This window comes from Nothobranchius furzeri, chromosome 12, assembly GCF_043380555.1.
Source record: "Nothobranchius furzeri strain GRZ-AD chromosome 12, NfurGRZ-RIMD1, whole genome shotgun sequence".
NCBI lineage: Eukaryota > Metazoa > Chordata > Actinopteri > Cyprinodontiformes > Nothobranchiidae > Nothobranchius > Nothobranchius furzeri.
The window spans coordinates 35093633-35110273 of record NC_091752.1 but is presented as its reverse complement, the minus strand read 5'-3'; the positions used below and the strand labels follow the sequence as shown (position 1 = coordinate 35110273).

The window sequence follows — 16641 nt, the reverse complement described above, 5'->3', positions numbered from 1 at the left end:
ATTCTCGAGAGAGTGGTGACCCGTCTTCCAGGGGTGATGCTGGATATCCTGGAGTTTCGGCAAGAGACGCCAGGACACCATCTTCCTGACTGAGGGCACCCTAACCCAAACATCCAAACCATTTATCTACAACTACAGTAGTTCCAAAACAGCACAATACCTCAAAATAACTTTAGCTGAAGACAGCATTTTCACCCAAAAATAAACAGTTTGTGCAATATATTTATTATTATTATTATTATTATTATTATTATTATTATTATATTATATATTATTATATTATCATTATTTTTACTAGTCACATAAATCATGTCCTGCTGAAACTTGGAAGAAGTATGGGCACAATCAAATATTGTTGTAAATTTATTCCTCGTTTGCAGATAAAAACTTTAGTTCAAACATTAGTACTGTCTCATTTAGATTATGCATCAGTTATTTGGTCTAATACAAGTGAAATGAATTTAAATAAGTTACAAGTGGCACAAAATATAGCTGCATGAATTGTTCTGGGTTGTAATTATAGAACAAATGCAAGTATGATGCACGATAGGTTGGCCTGGTTAACAGTGAAATGTAGATTAAAGTATTCACTGATAACATTTATAAGAAATATAATAACTACAAAAATACCTAAAATAATTTGTGACAAGTTATCATTTTTTTTGGACAATCATGATTACATGAGACAGACAAGTGACATAAGGTGCGCACTACCGCGCTGCAGAACTAATCAAAAGGCAAAGAGCGGTTTATTACAGAGCCGTGGTTGCATGGAATGCCATACCAAGATTTTTGTTATTAGAGAATAACAGAAGATGTTTTCAAAAGAAGTTAAAGCTTTTTTTGTTTACACAAAAGTAAATTTTGCAACAACAACAGTGAATTGTAAATGTGACTGATATGACAGCTTCTATAATTTTTTTAATTGGTTGTTTTTTTTACTATAATCTCTGGAGGCAATCTCAGCCATGTATTTTCTTGTCCAGTTAAAGAGACAATGTGTAGTTTTGACCATTCATTTCTGGAATCATCCATCAAAATGTTGTTGAAAATAAATGAAATGGCGCCCAGTTGTAGAAAAATATTGGCAGCTTTGTAACATATGTCCATAAAAATCATGTCTAAAATACATGGGAGTGGGTCTAAGTCTCTGGGCGACTCCATATTTGATGCCATAGTTCCTCCTATGGGAGCCTGTGAGGACAAAAACCTTTACTGGTTTGTAACAAATGGTTACTAAACTTTTGCCATTCTTAAATGTTGTTGTTCTACACATGTACCTCTTCACTTGTTACCAGTGATGAAAAGGATACAGATGTGCTTGTTATTTTGACCCTAATGGGCATCCATTAGTAAGGTGTTACTCCAACACAAAAATACAGCTTGCTTGCAACGATTTAGGTATCTACTGCCCCCTATAACCAGGAAAAATACACACTGTCACTTTAAACAACTGCTGCTGAATTTATTAAACAAACTGCAAATCCTCATAAATAAGGAATAATCTTGCCCAAACACTTATCAATCGGATAAGTGCTAACTAAATCAAAACTAAACAATTAAATAAATGTAATCAAATTTCCAATTCTAATAAATAGAAAATGTGCATGTTGGTCTTTTTCTCCATAACACCATTTGTATGTGTAGGTAAGTCAAGTCAGAAGTATGATTTCAGTATGATTTCTCCCAAATCCTTGAAAATGATGTAATTAGCATTATTGCCACTAAGTGTCAGTAAATACTACACTCCCCTTATTAGAATACATTTCTTTTCGCCCATTAGAATTTCATAATTAACTGTTAGTGGAAGTGGATTGGACCTGTTCACCTTATTAGTACAAAATCCTAAAGTAATATTTGTTATTCAACAGCAACATTAAACTGAACTTAATCTAAACTATAGAGGAAAATTAGATTGTTAAACATAAAATTGCAAAAAATCCAAACAAGCTGCCTCAATGTTCCAAGAAATGAGGCTCATATTGATCCATCTTCCATGTCAAAAAAGTTACAAGCTTCCATGACTTGTCTTGTATTTCATTGCACTACAAGTGTTACTGTTATTAAATTCTTGTGTACCTGTGTTACGGAAACAAAATAAAATAAAACATGGTTGAGACACGATTATTTCCCAGATTCACTGTTTCATGTCACTCCACAGACTGCAATCACACGGGACCCCTCACTGCCAGAGTCCTGCAGAAAATAGATCTGCCACAGCTCTTAATAGTCTTTAAAAGCTGGCACAGCCTGGGGTTACACCACCCAGTCTGACAGGAGGAGGACACAACAGGAGCAGCACATGGAGGGAGGTAGAGACAAAAAATGTCCCAAAGACATTTTCATTGTTTTAATCAAGAGAGGAGATAAAGACCTATAAGAATGACATAGGACTGGGCGATATGGCCTAAAATGAATTTCATGGTATAATGAGGATTTCCCCTAGATAACGATAAATGGACAATAACTACAGGTATGTGCAGAAACAAAAGTTGTCCACTAGATGGGGCTGTCACATGTATTACGTTAAGTCACATTTTTACGTGACTCAAGATGGTACAGCTTCCTAAAGGGACATGAACGTTGCCAACCTACACACATCTTTTGATTTTTTTTTATTATCAAATTTATTGACATGGGAAAAATGATCTCGATAAGAGTCGGAAATTTCGATAACGATAAATTTCCGATTTATTACCCAGCCCTAGGATGACATCCAGGGTCCGAAATTAACACTCGCCACGCACCAAATGCGAGCAAATTGCTCCATTTGGCGAGTAAATTTTTGAGCTCTGCCACCTGGCGAGTAAATGTTTGCACCAAATTAGTTATGTTTATCAGTCATCTTCCATGGATGTCTGATACTCCTCCCGCCTGTATGCAACGTACACAAACGTACGCGAAACGTGAGCGCCGCATCCAACGTCATTTCTACCTATCCCATTCAATCAGTTTATCAAGTTAGCAGTTAGCTTTGCGTTAAAACTAGCGGTGAAATGTGGCGGTTTTTAACTGGAGTCAGCCAGCCGTCCAAAGGAAAACTTGTCGAACTGGAAGAAAAACCACCAGGACCAGTGAAAACCAGAAGATTTTGTGAAAAGTGGCGAACTGGAGATGGCGGAGTCGTGAGACAATGGCTACATTATGATGGCCACGTAGCGTTGCTGCCTTTCACAGACAACTGTCCCTCGGCATTCTTCAAATATCCAAAAAATGCCCATACTTCCGACTTTGTCTTCTTTGAGGGATAATAAATGTCCCGAGTGATGCCGTCTCCTCCTGCCATTATTTCAGCTTTAGCTTAAAGAAAGTTTTGGTCGTAAACAACAAAGCGCGCATGTGCCGCCGGCAACTTCAGCAGATGATACGGTGGCTGGTAAGGGTCACCGCGCCTACACCGCAGCCACGGTAATCCATCGAGATTTTTTTTGTTTTTTTTTTTAAACAAGACGGTTATTATTATTGTCAACTTTTTTTTACTGGGGTTTACCGCTACACCGGCTACCGTGACAACCCTAGCCCTGACACACTTTCAGATATTCTCATGGTGCAGCTGTGTTCTCCAGAGATCAAGGACTAAATGAGGCTGTAATGCTTTGGCACAACGACGGTGTCAGCAACAGGAGGCCAGACTTCATGGACAGAGAAAACAAGGAGTCTGACTAGATTTCAATGAAAGAGTTCATAAAAACATCTCTATAAATAAATAAATAAATAGTAAAAATGACAAAAGAGTTGTTTTTCTTATTAATTGATGTTTTAATTACTTTGTCACTCTGTTTGGAATCAACATAATATAGAATAACATGCTTTAGGTAGATCTAAATCATTTAGAATTTTGGCTGGTAAAAAATGCTTGGCCGGTAGATTTTCATCATCTACCAGCAAACTTGGCCGGTGAGTAAAAAATTTAATTTCGGACCCTGATGACATCATACTGAATGTTAGAGACGCTGCGTTTTAGTGATAAGCTCTAAAACCCAGCCGCTCAATATTTTCTCTGCATGTGAGCCATTTCAGGACAAAATGTACCTCTGCTTTAACCTTCTCCAACCAGTAACTCCCGACAATGCAACCAGAGACGTAAAACTTATTTGTTCTCAAGGGCAAATCAGCATGTTGACGATGACGTTCTAAAAATAGTTTCAAACATCTTCAGTCAGTCAGCAGGAGAGGGTCCTTCATCAGTCAGCTCATGACCTTGGATAACTGCAGAAGCAACAGCAAGGTTGTCCCCCTGAGAAAACAATAACAATGCACTGCTGCCCACTTGACTAATGCTCACAATCACGGTGCAACACACACCAAATGTGAGTCATTCTTCATGCCTCACAAATGCCTAACTGCTCCAGAAAGCCTGTGTGCAGGCTGAGCTGTTGCTTAATTTTGTCAGTGCACATTGAAAAAAATGTGTTCAGAATAAACAAATAGTGGTTGATTTTGAAATGTCTGCCTTTCATGTTAAACTTCTGGGAAAAAAAGAGGTGAGAACAGGAAATGGTAAGAAGGTGAAGATGAAAGAAGACTACATTTGTACTTGACTGATATAGTTTGGGGAACTGTCTCTAAACTAAGGAGCACTTTGGTCCCTGAAAGGAAACCGGACAAATAAAAGCCATCCAGGGAGGCTAAAAATAGATGAATCACTTTTTGTGTGAATGCAAACGGCTCGCATCCTACTGCAGGCATTTCCACTATGAAGGAGTCATTTATTTTTGTCACGAGCAGTCCGTAAATAAAAATATCCCCATCACTAAAAGAAACCACTTTATATAGAGCATCAAAAAAAGAGTCAATTAATAAATGGGTTTTTTTTTTGTTTTGTTCCAGAATCTCACTACTCTTCTGAAATATACATTTTAGGATTTCATTGTATATTAAATGGTGCAGCAGAATTCAGATCATTTATGTAAATTAGCAAAGTTGCTAATTTTAAAGTCTTTCCAGAACATTTTTGTGCCTCCTCCACAGTATTTTTATTTATTCTTGCTTTTATCTGTTTAAACAAACTTTATAGTATCCTACCTGACCAACCAAATTATAATTGTTTGCTTTCTTTAGATTGATGATTAAGAGGGTTTATCCAATCACATAGTCTGCCAAGTATTCTTATGAAGTGTCTGCACTTCTCCAATCAGTCTGGAAAACTTCCCAGATGCTTCAGATGAACAAACATCTGGCACATCAAGTTTGGGCAGAGGCATTTTAATAATGACGCATTTATGAGTACAAGGTTGACATTTGATAAGTGGATGAAAAAATACTAATAAAAATGCCAATAAAAGCAATACATATTTTAGTCATTGCTATAATTTGAAGATTAAATCTGAGGAAACGGGGACATGGGGTCATACTATAGATGCCATTTCCTTTGATGTGGGAAAACATTTTTTTTGTTACATTTAAATGTTTATTAGGAGACAAAGACAATTTGAGTAAACTTCAAATACATTTTCAATTTCCTAAAGGGGAAAAAACCATCCCAACAAACCTGGCTCTGAGTGCAGAAGAAACTGACCCTGTGGTGTATTACCTGGTTGTAAATCCATTGGTAGGGATTAAAAGTTGTATCAAAAGAGTTTGATACAAGAGGCAATGGGTCTGTCGCATCACAGGGGAGGAATTTTGTCCCTCTTTTCTGTGCAAATTTATTTTTTTATTTTATCCAGAGACCCCTCCAGAATTTATGTATATTTCATAAATCCATAAAATTAATAGTCTTAACCTGGAGTTACTGTTCATAGTTCAACTATTCGGTGCACTTTACACAAGGAGATGCTGTATGTGAGAGTGATGTAGAGGAAGCGTGGCATAACATGGGGGGTTGTGCATGGAGGAAAAAGTACCAGCATTCCAAGAAAACCACCTGCTACTTACAGTAAAGCATGGTGGTGGTTCCATCATGCTGTGGGGGGGTGTGGCCAGTGCAGCGACTGGGAATTTTGTTAAAGTTGAGGGACGCATGGATTCCACTCAATATCAGCAGACTCTGGAGACCAATGTCCAGGAATCAGTGACAAAGCTAAAGCTGCACCGGGGCTGGATCTTTCAACAAGACAACAACCCTACACAATGCACAGAATCTACAAAGGCATTTGTGCAGAGGAGCAAGTAGAATGTTCTGGAATGGCCATCTCAGTCCCCAGACCTGAATATTATTGACAATCTGTGGTGTGAGGTAAAGAGAGCTGTCCATGCTCAAAAGCCATCAAACCTGAATGAACTAGAGTGGTTTTGTAAAGACAAATGGTCCAAAAATACCAAAATACCAGACTCTCATGAGCATGGTTCCCCCGATTAGTCAAGAACTTGCTCATTTATCCTCTGCAGTCAAGACAAACTTGAGCAATTTGGGAGTTGTTTTTGACCAATCAATGTCTCTTGAAGGCCACTCAAAAACATTGGTCCAAAACTGTTTTATCACTTAAGAAATATCTCCAAACCGCAAAGTTTGGTGTCAAAACATGAACTTGAAATGGTTATCTACGCCTTTATCTCCTCCCGTCTAGATAACTGTAACACACTCTTCACATGTTTTTACATAAAAGCCCTTGATTGTCTTCAGTTGGTCCATAACTCTGCAGCAAGGCTTCTAACTGGAGCAAACAGAAGAGCTCACATCATTCCTATTCTGTGTCTCTGCACTGGTTCCCCATTAACTTTAGAATTCATTTTAGTATCCTGATTATAACTTTCAATGCTCTACATGGTCAAGCTCCTCCCTATATTACTGAATTGGTAAAGCCTTATGCTCCAAACCGAGCCCTCAGGTTCACCCACCAGAACCTTCTAGAAGTTCCAAAGACCAGATATAAAAGTCGAGTTGATCGCTCCTTCTAGGCTGTTGCACCCCGACTTTGGAATGATTTTTAATCCTTAAGTAGTATTGACAGTCTGGACAGCTAAATACCCTGTTATTTAAAGCTGCTTTTACAGAAATATTTTGTTTTCTCATTTTTAACTCAAATATGTAATCCTCTTTCATCTGTTTATGAATTTATTTAGTTTTATGGCTTAATATTTTCTGATGTTAATCTATTTCTGTTTTTAAATCATTCTAATTTTACGATTTTATGTTTAATTTTGATCTATGTGGAGCACTTTGTGATTCTATGTCTGTGATAAGTGCTATATAAATAAAATTTACTTACTTACTCTTTAGTAGCTGTAGGAAGCATTTAGAGGCTGTTACTGTTGCAAAAGGAGCATCTACGAAATACTGAGTTAATTCTTTGTTGTGATGCCCAAATTTATGAACCTGCCTAATTTTGATTTAAAAAAATCATTACACACTTTCTTTAAATACTATAAACTTAGTTTCGCTTCTCAAAAATCACTGTGTGTGTCTCTATATAATGCATTTAACTGAAATTTCTTTATATTAACAAGCACTGATTTATACTGGAAAATCATGAAGATTAACAAGTCTACTATTGCATCCCACTGGAGGGAGGGAGGGGGGGAGAGAGAGAGAGAGAGAGAGCGAGAGAGAGAGAGAGAGCGAGAGAGAGAGCGAGAGCGAGAGAGAGAGAGAGAGAGAGAGAGAGAGAGGGGTTAATCTCAGCTGTTTGTTAAAGTACTCTGAGAAACCGCTGTTGAGGACAAAATGTCATTCTGTCTGGTGTTTAAGTTCAGCACACAATATCACAATAATAGGAAATTATATTAAAGGGACTATAAGGAAGTTTGACAGTCAAAACATGCATAGAAATAATTAATTTCTTCTTCATACATTCTCCTGCAATGCCCTGGTCCTGTAGAAGGAGCCCTGGCATTTTTACTGTCATTGCCTGTTTTTCTGTAAAATCACATAAAAAGAGAGCTGCTCGGGTCGAGCAGGCTGCTTCATGCGTGTTCACGCTCAGGCATAGCCCGTAGCATTTACTATCCGTAGCTTTAGCAGCAGAGAGAGAGAGAGGCAGTGCCAACTCAGCGACTTTGTCGCTGTTCCTAACGCCTAGTGATGAACCTAGCTACATTTCTGAGGACCCTTAGCTACTTTCTGTAGAACTTTCTTCTAGATATTTCCTGCAAATTAGCAATAAAATAGCCATTTTCGCTCCGAACTGTTCTTTGGATTGTTTCAGCTGTCATCAAGGATATAAATGTTACAGATAGATTGAACATGATTGGCGCTTTAGCTCACCTAGTAAGGTGTCTGACTCTCATGCAGAAGACCTGGGTTTGACTACAGTTGAGAACACAATTTGTTATTTGGAGTTTCGTTTTTACATTAATGATATATTTTTACAGTAAGATGCCCAAATTTTTATTTGAGACTCATCGAAAAGCATTGAATTCACGGATAAAAAAGATGTGGGTTCAACTTTCATTTTGGAACAATTTTTCAAGCAAGGGAAGGGATCTGAGCACGCAGGAGGACTGACCCATCTTAAACCTTTGTCGGCTGTGCTGAAGAGAAAGGTACAGAACCAAATTATTTAATTAATTAGCTGCATGTTCTCCTGTCCTCTGTCCTCCAGGTCACACACACATACACACACTGCACGTTCGGCCGGCCAACGAGAAAGTGCAGCTGCAGAGACAGAGGCACATTATTTTTATTAATTTGCTGTGTTCTTCTGTCCCCCGGGCCACACACACACACAGGACTGTCTCAGCTGTTATTTTCGTTAAGGAGTGTGCACGTACAGCATGCACACCTCATGCACGAGCTTACTTTTGAAGCTGCAGTTACGCGTTAGGCCTGAGTGGCGATAGCGAGTATAAAAACTTCAAACTTCTTTTCAGTCCCTTTAAGTGACCTCATATTTGTAATACAGCTGCTTAAGCTTGCAGTGCACTATTAGATCTATTAAAATACCCCAAAGAAGTGCTCCTGCGGGCAGCTGCTGCGGAGATGATCTCTGATGGATTATTGAAAAAAATGTCGGTTTCATCGATTCTGAGCAAATTATCAACGGGCAAATTTGTGGTTTTCAGGAGGTTTATTTTATTTTGGCAGGATCAGAGAAGAGGCACGTCAGTCATATTTTCCGACGATTTAAAGTTTTTTTGACGGACAATAATAAAAGATGTCAGTAACGTTCAACTGTCCTACCGTGTGCTCACAAATGAGAGGCATTGTTTTGGGCTGCAATCACAGAAGTACAGAGGAGTTTAAAGAGCAGGTCAAGTGTGCCTCAGAGTCCTTCTCCACCCACAGATCAATTTTAAAAACTGCAACATTAGTAGGCGTTGCCTGGCGGACCGAGAGGGCGGAGCCGCGGCAGTGACGAAGACGGTAACGAGACGATGCTAGCTCCCTTCACTCTGAGCAGTCATTAGAAGTGGAGGACGTTTCTCCCCCTCCTTACCCAGACACTCAAGAAGAAAGGGACCAAGTCTATTTGGAGGAGACAAGCGGACCTGAGCCTTATTGTTTTGAGCTTGTGAGTTGCCTGAAACTACCGGAAACGACCCAACAGAACCAGCTCTGAATGGTAAGTAGCCGTTAGCCATAGCATTAGATTAGCTGCAGGGTTTGGCTCCACGACCCTAGAGAGCTAGTATTCAGCATGTTTAAGAGGTTTATCTGCTTCAACACACCTGGTTTTAATCAGCAACAAATAGCTGAGCTGCTTAGCAGCTAATCTAACCTGTTAAAGCAGGAAAATCACTGAAACATGCTGGATAGCAGCTCTCCAGGAGCCCTGGGCTCAAGTTAGTCTGCTGCAGTGCGACCTCCTGAACAGAATTCCTCACAGAATCGGGTCACACTGTGGTGTAAAGCTGGATTTCACGCTGTAATGCTGTCTGTCAACTAGTGCTGCGTTAGTTAGAGCCACTGTTAGCAGAATTACCGACTGACACAAAAACAACCCGAATTTTCTCCGAGCCTGACAGTAATAGTCATGTGGACCGTTTTGTTGGCCAGGGCTTCGAGATATGTTTTGATTCGCCGCTGATTCTAACCTTACATCCCGTTCCACATTTTGTGAACTTGACAAATCTGCCTGAAGGCAGTGCAGACTGATATTAGCTAAATTAAGTGAACCACGTCTCTCAAACTTTGCATTTAGGTAGGGAATTGTCTTTAGAAGATGTTGAAACTTTTATTTAGCTTACTCACCTCAGACTGGAGCCCGCCATGGTGGGGGAGCAGAGTCGGTGGGCTTCATCTAAATCGCAGAAGAGCCACGGTGAGCACGGACTCCCTCTTCAAAAGGAGACGTGCAGAACAACCCAGTTCAAACTCCATCATGTTGGCGAAGGAATCGCGGGTAAAATGCTGGTTGCAAACTACAGCACCAGGTGGGAGCTGACTGTCTTCCAGACACTGATTGCGCAAAATCACTGGCGCCTAATTTCTAAGTCCAGTGGAAAGGAGTGCAACCCCACAGAGCCACCGCAACCACACTACGGTACACCTTCTCATCATAGTAACACGATATGGAGCACTAAACCCGAACTGCTTTCCTAATTACACTAACAGCCAAACACTAACTAAACTACAATATCTAACAGCCAAGCTAACACTAAACAAGTATGTATAACACTAAACGCTATGCTAAAGATTAGGATATGCTAATGCTATATGCTAATGCTGAACTACCGCTAACCGTCCTACACTCGCTTGCAAATCCAACTCCCAACTCGCCACAAGGCGTGGCCGAGACTCCCGATGCTTTTATAACTTTGACACAGAGCTGCTACATAGTACTCTACTGGTTTACGTAGTATCTTTCTCTTTAGCCATTGGCTAAAGTGTATTCAAAATGACTCAAACTCTATGTTTTAAGCTGAAGGTGGTGCTATACTGTGGTATTTAGGCAGAATTTTTAATTTTTAAAGAAAATGCACCAGAATGCTAAAATAACGAATACACACATTTAAAACACTATTAGACACTCATGTATACAGTTCATCAGCAAAAAAAAAAGTTAATTTAGACGTTACTTGCTCTTTAAGTTGTGATATGCTTTTCTGCCTCTAGATGGTGCCCGATGACAACAAATTCTGAATTTCTGCTTTTAGCTCAAAGGTCCTCCCTTGGGATTTTATTTAGCAAAGAGCAGAAACCATGGTTCCATCAAAGTCATCCAAGTCCTGAAGCAGCAAAATAGCCCCAGACTATCACACCACTACCACTGTGTTGGACTGATAAGAAAAACAATTATGGTTAAGCATTTAAGAGTCTATAGAAGAACTTTTCACACCACTGTACTCGGTGTATATGGTGTGTCTGATTCAGAGGGAGACTTAGATATCCTGGCCTCAACACCCAAGCCCTGTCAACACTCAAAGGAAAAGAGGTCATTTTACTACCCTACATTGCCACAAAGTCTACCAAGCATATCTCACACCTTTGCCTTATTTCTCACCTTACCCCATTAATTAGTCATCAGGCACTACTTCTTTTTTTGGCGGGGTCATTGATCGCTCACTAATGATAGAGTTACAGATGCATAGAAGGCCTCCCAGAGACACAAGTACACAGAAGTTCTTCTGCAAGTTAACGTGACTGTGCAAGTGTACACACAAGTCTGCCTGAGTGGCGCAGGGGATTGAGAGGGGAGAGAAATAGAAGCAGAAGTGGAACAGGAACAAGGGCATCCCTTTGAGAGCAGCCTGCAGAGACTTTGTCCTACATTTCTCTTTGTTTCATGGGAGCACAGAGGAGGAAAAAGACGGGATGAAGGATAAAAGATGAGCCAAGGTATTAAAGCAGATTCAAATGTGGGTGGAAAAGGACGCAGTATCCTCTTATTGAAAATACGATCAAAATAGCACCAGTTTGGCAACGGAAGTGCACTGCAGAGAAATAGAACAGGCAGTGTCTTTTTGTGCATTATCATGCACACTATGATAAACAACCACTTAGTGAAAACAAACAGATGGACAGCCCTTTTACTGATGCTGCATTTTCATTCATTCATAAACAAGGAGGCCAAGTCGAAGACAATCACCTCTGTTTTCAGCTAAAAGGACGCACAATCTATCCATTCCCTTTTAAGGGTCTTCAGTATTTTCCTTCTGCTCCAATGCAGAATGATGGAGGCAAAGCATCTCTGGGGTGACAGGTGTCTACTGTCCAGAAAGGTGCATTTTCTACAACATTTTACCCACAGTGTACAAGACATATGTGTTTGTGTGTCCGTTCACCTAAAACACTCTTTCACCACTGAAGTGGACAAAAAATGAAAATAAAAATCCTATCACAGCACCAGACCTCAAAAATCCAACCCCAATGCACTTATTTTCTGTTCCCAAATGTCCCTTTTGCTGTAACTACAGGCACTGAACTGTAAGGCTTTGCCTTTTCAGAAGAATCTTAGAAACATGTTCACTTTATCCAACTGGCATGAGACTGGTGTGTGTATCTTCAAAATTTGGTAGAGTAATTGCTTTCATTAAATGAGTGACCTGTAATTATTTATTCTTATTGATTCTTGAATCATTAACATTTAATAGTACAGATATAAGAAAATATTGATATCACAATATATCGTGATGTTTTTCCTGCAATATTATATCGATATTCAAAAGTTGTGTATCTAATTTTGGAAGAACTTACATGCAAACATTTGTGTATTTTCTTTTCTTTTGGTGCAATCCAAACACCAACCGCTAGTTGGTAGCAGTGTGCAAGGGTTTTTTTTCTACCATTGAAATGTAAATCCCTCTATTATGGTTCAAATACCTCATGTTGAACATGTTAAGTATCAGTTTGGACTGTTTATTGAATTTTCCTACAATAAATTCAGTCTAAAATAATCACTAATATCATCTGACTGAATGTATCGTAACATATAGTGATATATTGTATCATCTCCCCTTTATTGTGATATGTATCGTATCACCAGAATCTAACCAATACATATCCCTATTTAATAGCAAAGAGGAAAAGAGGAGAGAAGGGCATCTACGTAGCATTTTTACCGTGTGGTAAAGAATGCACCTTGAGCTCATTGGAGCATCCAGTTATTAGAAATGATATTCAGATGACATCTGCATAGTTGTCATTGAAAGAAAGCCTTTTGAGATTGTAGCTGACGGGTGTGTGTGTGTGCGTGCGTGTGTGTGTGCGTGCGTGCACGTGCGTGCGTGCGTGCGTGTGTTTGAATAACTGGTTGTGTTGTAAAGAGCCTTGGGGGACTGTACAACTCTAGATGACGCTATATCAAATCAAGCCCATTTGCCATTTTTTTACTATAAGACCATTTGAAATCTTAGCTTTTTAACCTTGATGGCAAGCCTGACACATTTGAGTTATACTATCTCTGAAAACTTGAGATATTTAGGTTGGAAAGATTAAATGTTAATAAATAACTGGTGAGTCCATCACATGTTTCAGCTGGTGTTAAAAAGATGAAAAAGAAGCTGTGGACTATTTAGGATGTGAGATAGCCCTAGGGTGGGCCAAACCTGCCATGGGTTGGTCAGTATCCCCCTCAGAGAGGATGTGCACGGTCTAATGAGAAGACTGAGCTAATCACAATGACGAGGAGCTACAGCTAAATGAGAGCACAAAGAGATCAGGGCAATGCCTTCGGGAGGCCAACTTACACAGAAATACACTGAGATGTGCAGAGAGGAATATTACAGGCAGGAACAGAAGGTCTACTGAACTTTATTATGTTTTAGATTCTATTTCTATTGTGGTTTCTGGGGCTGGGTACCGGAACGTTGGACCTCTTTAGTATCAACCTAGCACATACTAGTATCAGAAAATATTTGGCATCATATTTTGATAGCTCCATTGCTTACGCTGCTGCACATCATGGGACTGTAGGGTCTCACTCACAAACAGCCCGCCTCTAGATTAAAACACTTCCAGGTTTGCAGAATAAAAAATACTGAAACAAATCTAAGTTTTGGCTGTTAGATGTTACTGTTTAGATATTTTATATTTCTTGAACAAAGATTAAATAATTGTTTGCACTTTATTTTTCTGCTGTTGACTTTTCATACTGTAACTCTTTAATTTTACAAATATTTAAATTGTTTTTCGCTTAGGGTAATAAACAAAACAAAACCTTTACTAATTTGTCCTCTTAAAATTTGACTTAAAAATAAAGGTGCACAAAAAGTATATTTCAAGTACGTGTACCATAAATCATTAAAGTGCCTGTATTGAGATAAAATCTAAACGTGTCCAACACTAATATTCCCTCTTCTTTGCACATCATATCTGTGTAAACTGTATTTGTTGATGGTGGCAGAGGAATTAAGTGCCTGCCCCATAACTGGAGGGTTACAGGTTTGCATCCCGCTAAGTCTGTTGCAATCACGTCCTTGGGCAAGGCACTTAACCCACTTTACCTGCTGGTGGTGGTCAGAGTGGTGGCACCTGTGTACAGCAGCCTCGCTTCTGTCCGTGCTCCTGAGAGCAGCTGTGGCTACAATGTAGCTGATCACTACCAGTGTGTGTGTGTGTGTGTGTGTGTGTGTGTGTGGGGGGGGGGGGGTTTGAATGATTAATGTACTGCAAAGAGACTTGCGGGTCGTAGGGCATTAGAAGGTGCTGTATGCATACAGGCCATTTACCTTTTCATTGGTGTTGAATTGTGATTTTTTGTAAAGACGTTGTGACCTCTGAAGTTATTCCAGAAACCCTAACCTACTTTCACCAATTATCAAAATGCACAACTTAAAGTAGATAATAAATGTAACTGCAGTTACTGAAAGCAATAAATAATTTTACAATATCATTATTGATTATGATTGCCGTTGAAAACAGAATTACAAACTATTTTGAGTCCCTGGTGATCACTTGACATTTTAGAACTTTTAAGATGTGCACATTTTTGTCTCCATCCCAAATTTTTGACTTAACAGAGCAAAAGTGCCACAAGCAGATGAGAGCAAAATGGGGTAATGGTAGTATACAAAAAAAGCTGAAATGTGGAGGAGGAAGTAAAGGTTTTTATCCTGAGGTACAAGTGGGTGACTGAATTCATACCAGGAATTATTTTCCATTGGTGCTGAGAGATAAGACAAAAAAAATTGCATTGCTATTTAGATGCACTTCTTTGAATTTTTTTACAGCAATCCTGGGTGTTTTAGACTTATTTTCCTCAGGGATATAATTTCACAGTCAAACTTACAATGAAAGTGTAAAAAACCCCACAAATTATTGCATTTCCTTTGTAGAAATAGCCCTCACAACATCCAAATAAAACGGAAAATATATGATGAAGAAGTAGCACAGTGTCTTCTATGGATATTAAGTTATGGTTCCCTTGCAATAGACCTTCCTGAGCACCAGACACTGCAGTAAATCTGAGGCTTAGTTTGGTAAATCAGTGGTGCATGAAATAAAGTCCAGACAAAAAGGCACAGAGTAATGTTTGTAATCTTTGTGAAAAGCAGCCCCACCGAGTCTGGTCTCAGTTGTTTGGGTGCAGTAAAGCACATAAAATGATTTAAGCTTGGAGTAAAAATGTTTCTGACTGCAATAAATTGTTGTTTATAGTGCCTAGTGGTGGAAAAACAACTAAAAGATTAAAAGTTTGCCATAGAAAAGTTCAAAAACATGGTTTTGCTATATGAACATAAAGTAATGATTAAGGTGCTAACATTTTTTTCCCTTCAGAAATGTTTTAAAGCTCCAAAAAGCCAACATCTCACTTCAGAATAAACCACTTCTAAATAGAATGAAGATGGCATGCATTAGAATTTTATTTAGTCTTTTTGATGCTCATGGTACTTTATTTTCCTGATAATCCATCTGGATTGAGTCCGGTATATAAACAAGTTATTAAATCTGCACTTGCAGAAGCTGAAACAGTATAATCTGATAATAACTGGGAGCAAACCATAGCCCTTAAATCTAAATACACATGTATTTAGGCATCTGCTAAATACATAAACATAAACATGTAATTTTTTTGTACACTACTGAAAAGAGCAATGTACATTTTTGGGTAAGTGCAGTTGAAGCAAGCTACATGGGGCGGGGATCAAATGAGTGACCCCCTTCCTTCAGGTTCCTCCCTAGAGGCAGAAAAGAAACTGATAGTTGCAGAAAGTGGTACAACACTGGCTTGCGACACAAACACACAAACACACACACGCACGCACACACACACACACGCACGCTGCTGTTGAGGTCAAAGCTTTCAGAACCAACTCCGAACCAAACTGAACCTCCTCCCACCCGTTTCATGTTCCCCACCTTTAGCATGCTAGCTAATATAGTGTGGTGTTTTAAAGGGAAAACAAGGCAGGTGTTAGCTTTCTGGGCTTACTCTTAACTTTAAAATAACAGCAGCTCAGCGCCACTGACAATCAGGGGAAGCCACTAACAAGAAACTTCCGAAACTTGGAAGAAAACTCTGTTCTTCCCACCAACTTAACAGTGGCACAAACTCTCTCTCTCTCTCTCTCTCTCTCTCTCTCTCTCTCTCTCTCTCTCTCTCTCTCTCTCTCTCTCTCTCTCTCTCTCTCTCACACACACACACACACACACTCTCTCTCTCTCCCTCTCCCTCTCTCTCTCTCTCTCTCTCTCTCTCTCACACACACACACACACACATTTAAGCTCACACAAGCAGCTGCGTGCTTATTCTATCACTGCCTTCATGAGCATGAAACCAGTATCAATGGCCGAGGCCATGCAGAGGCAGGACTGCAGCGCATTGGGGATCACCGAAGAAAAGGGTTCAAAAACCTGCTTGACTCTTTCTGGATGCTGC

The 16641-nt window shown here is 39.4% G+C and overlaps 1 protein-coding gene across 25 annotated transcripts in view; it reads right to left on the bottom strand.

Annotated features, from left to right (window-relative positions):
- kcnma1a (potassium large conductance calcium-activated channel, subfamily M, alpha member 1a) overlaps window positions 1-16641 on the bottom strand; it is a 209374-nt gene that overhangs the window by 109447 nt on the left and 83286 nt on the right. The window lies entirely within an intron of this gene.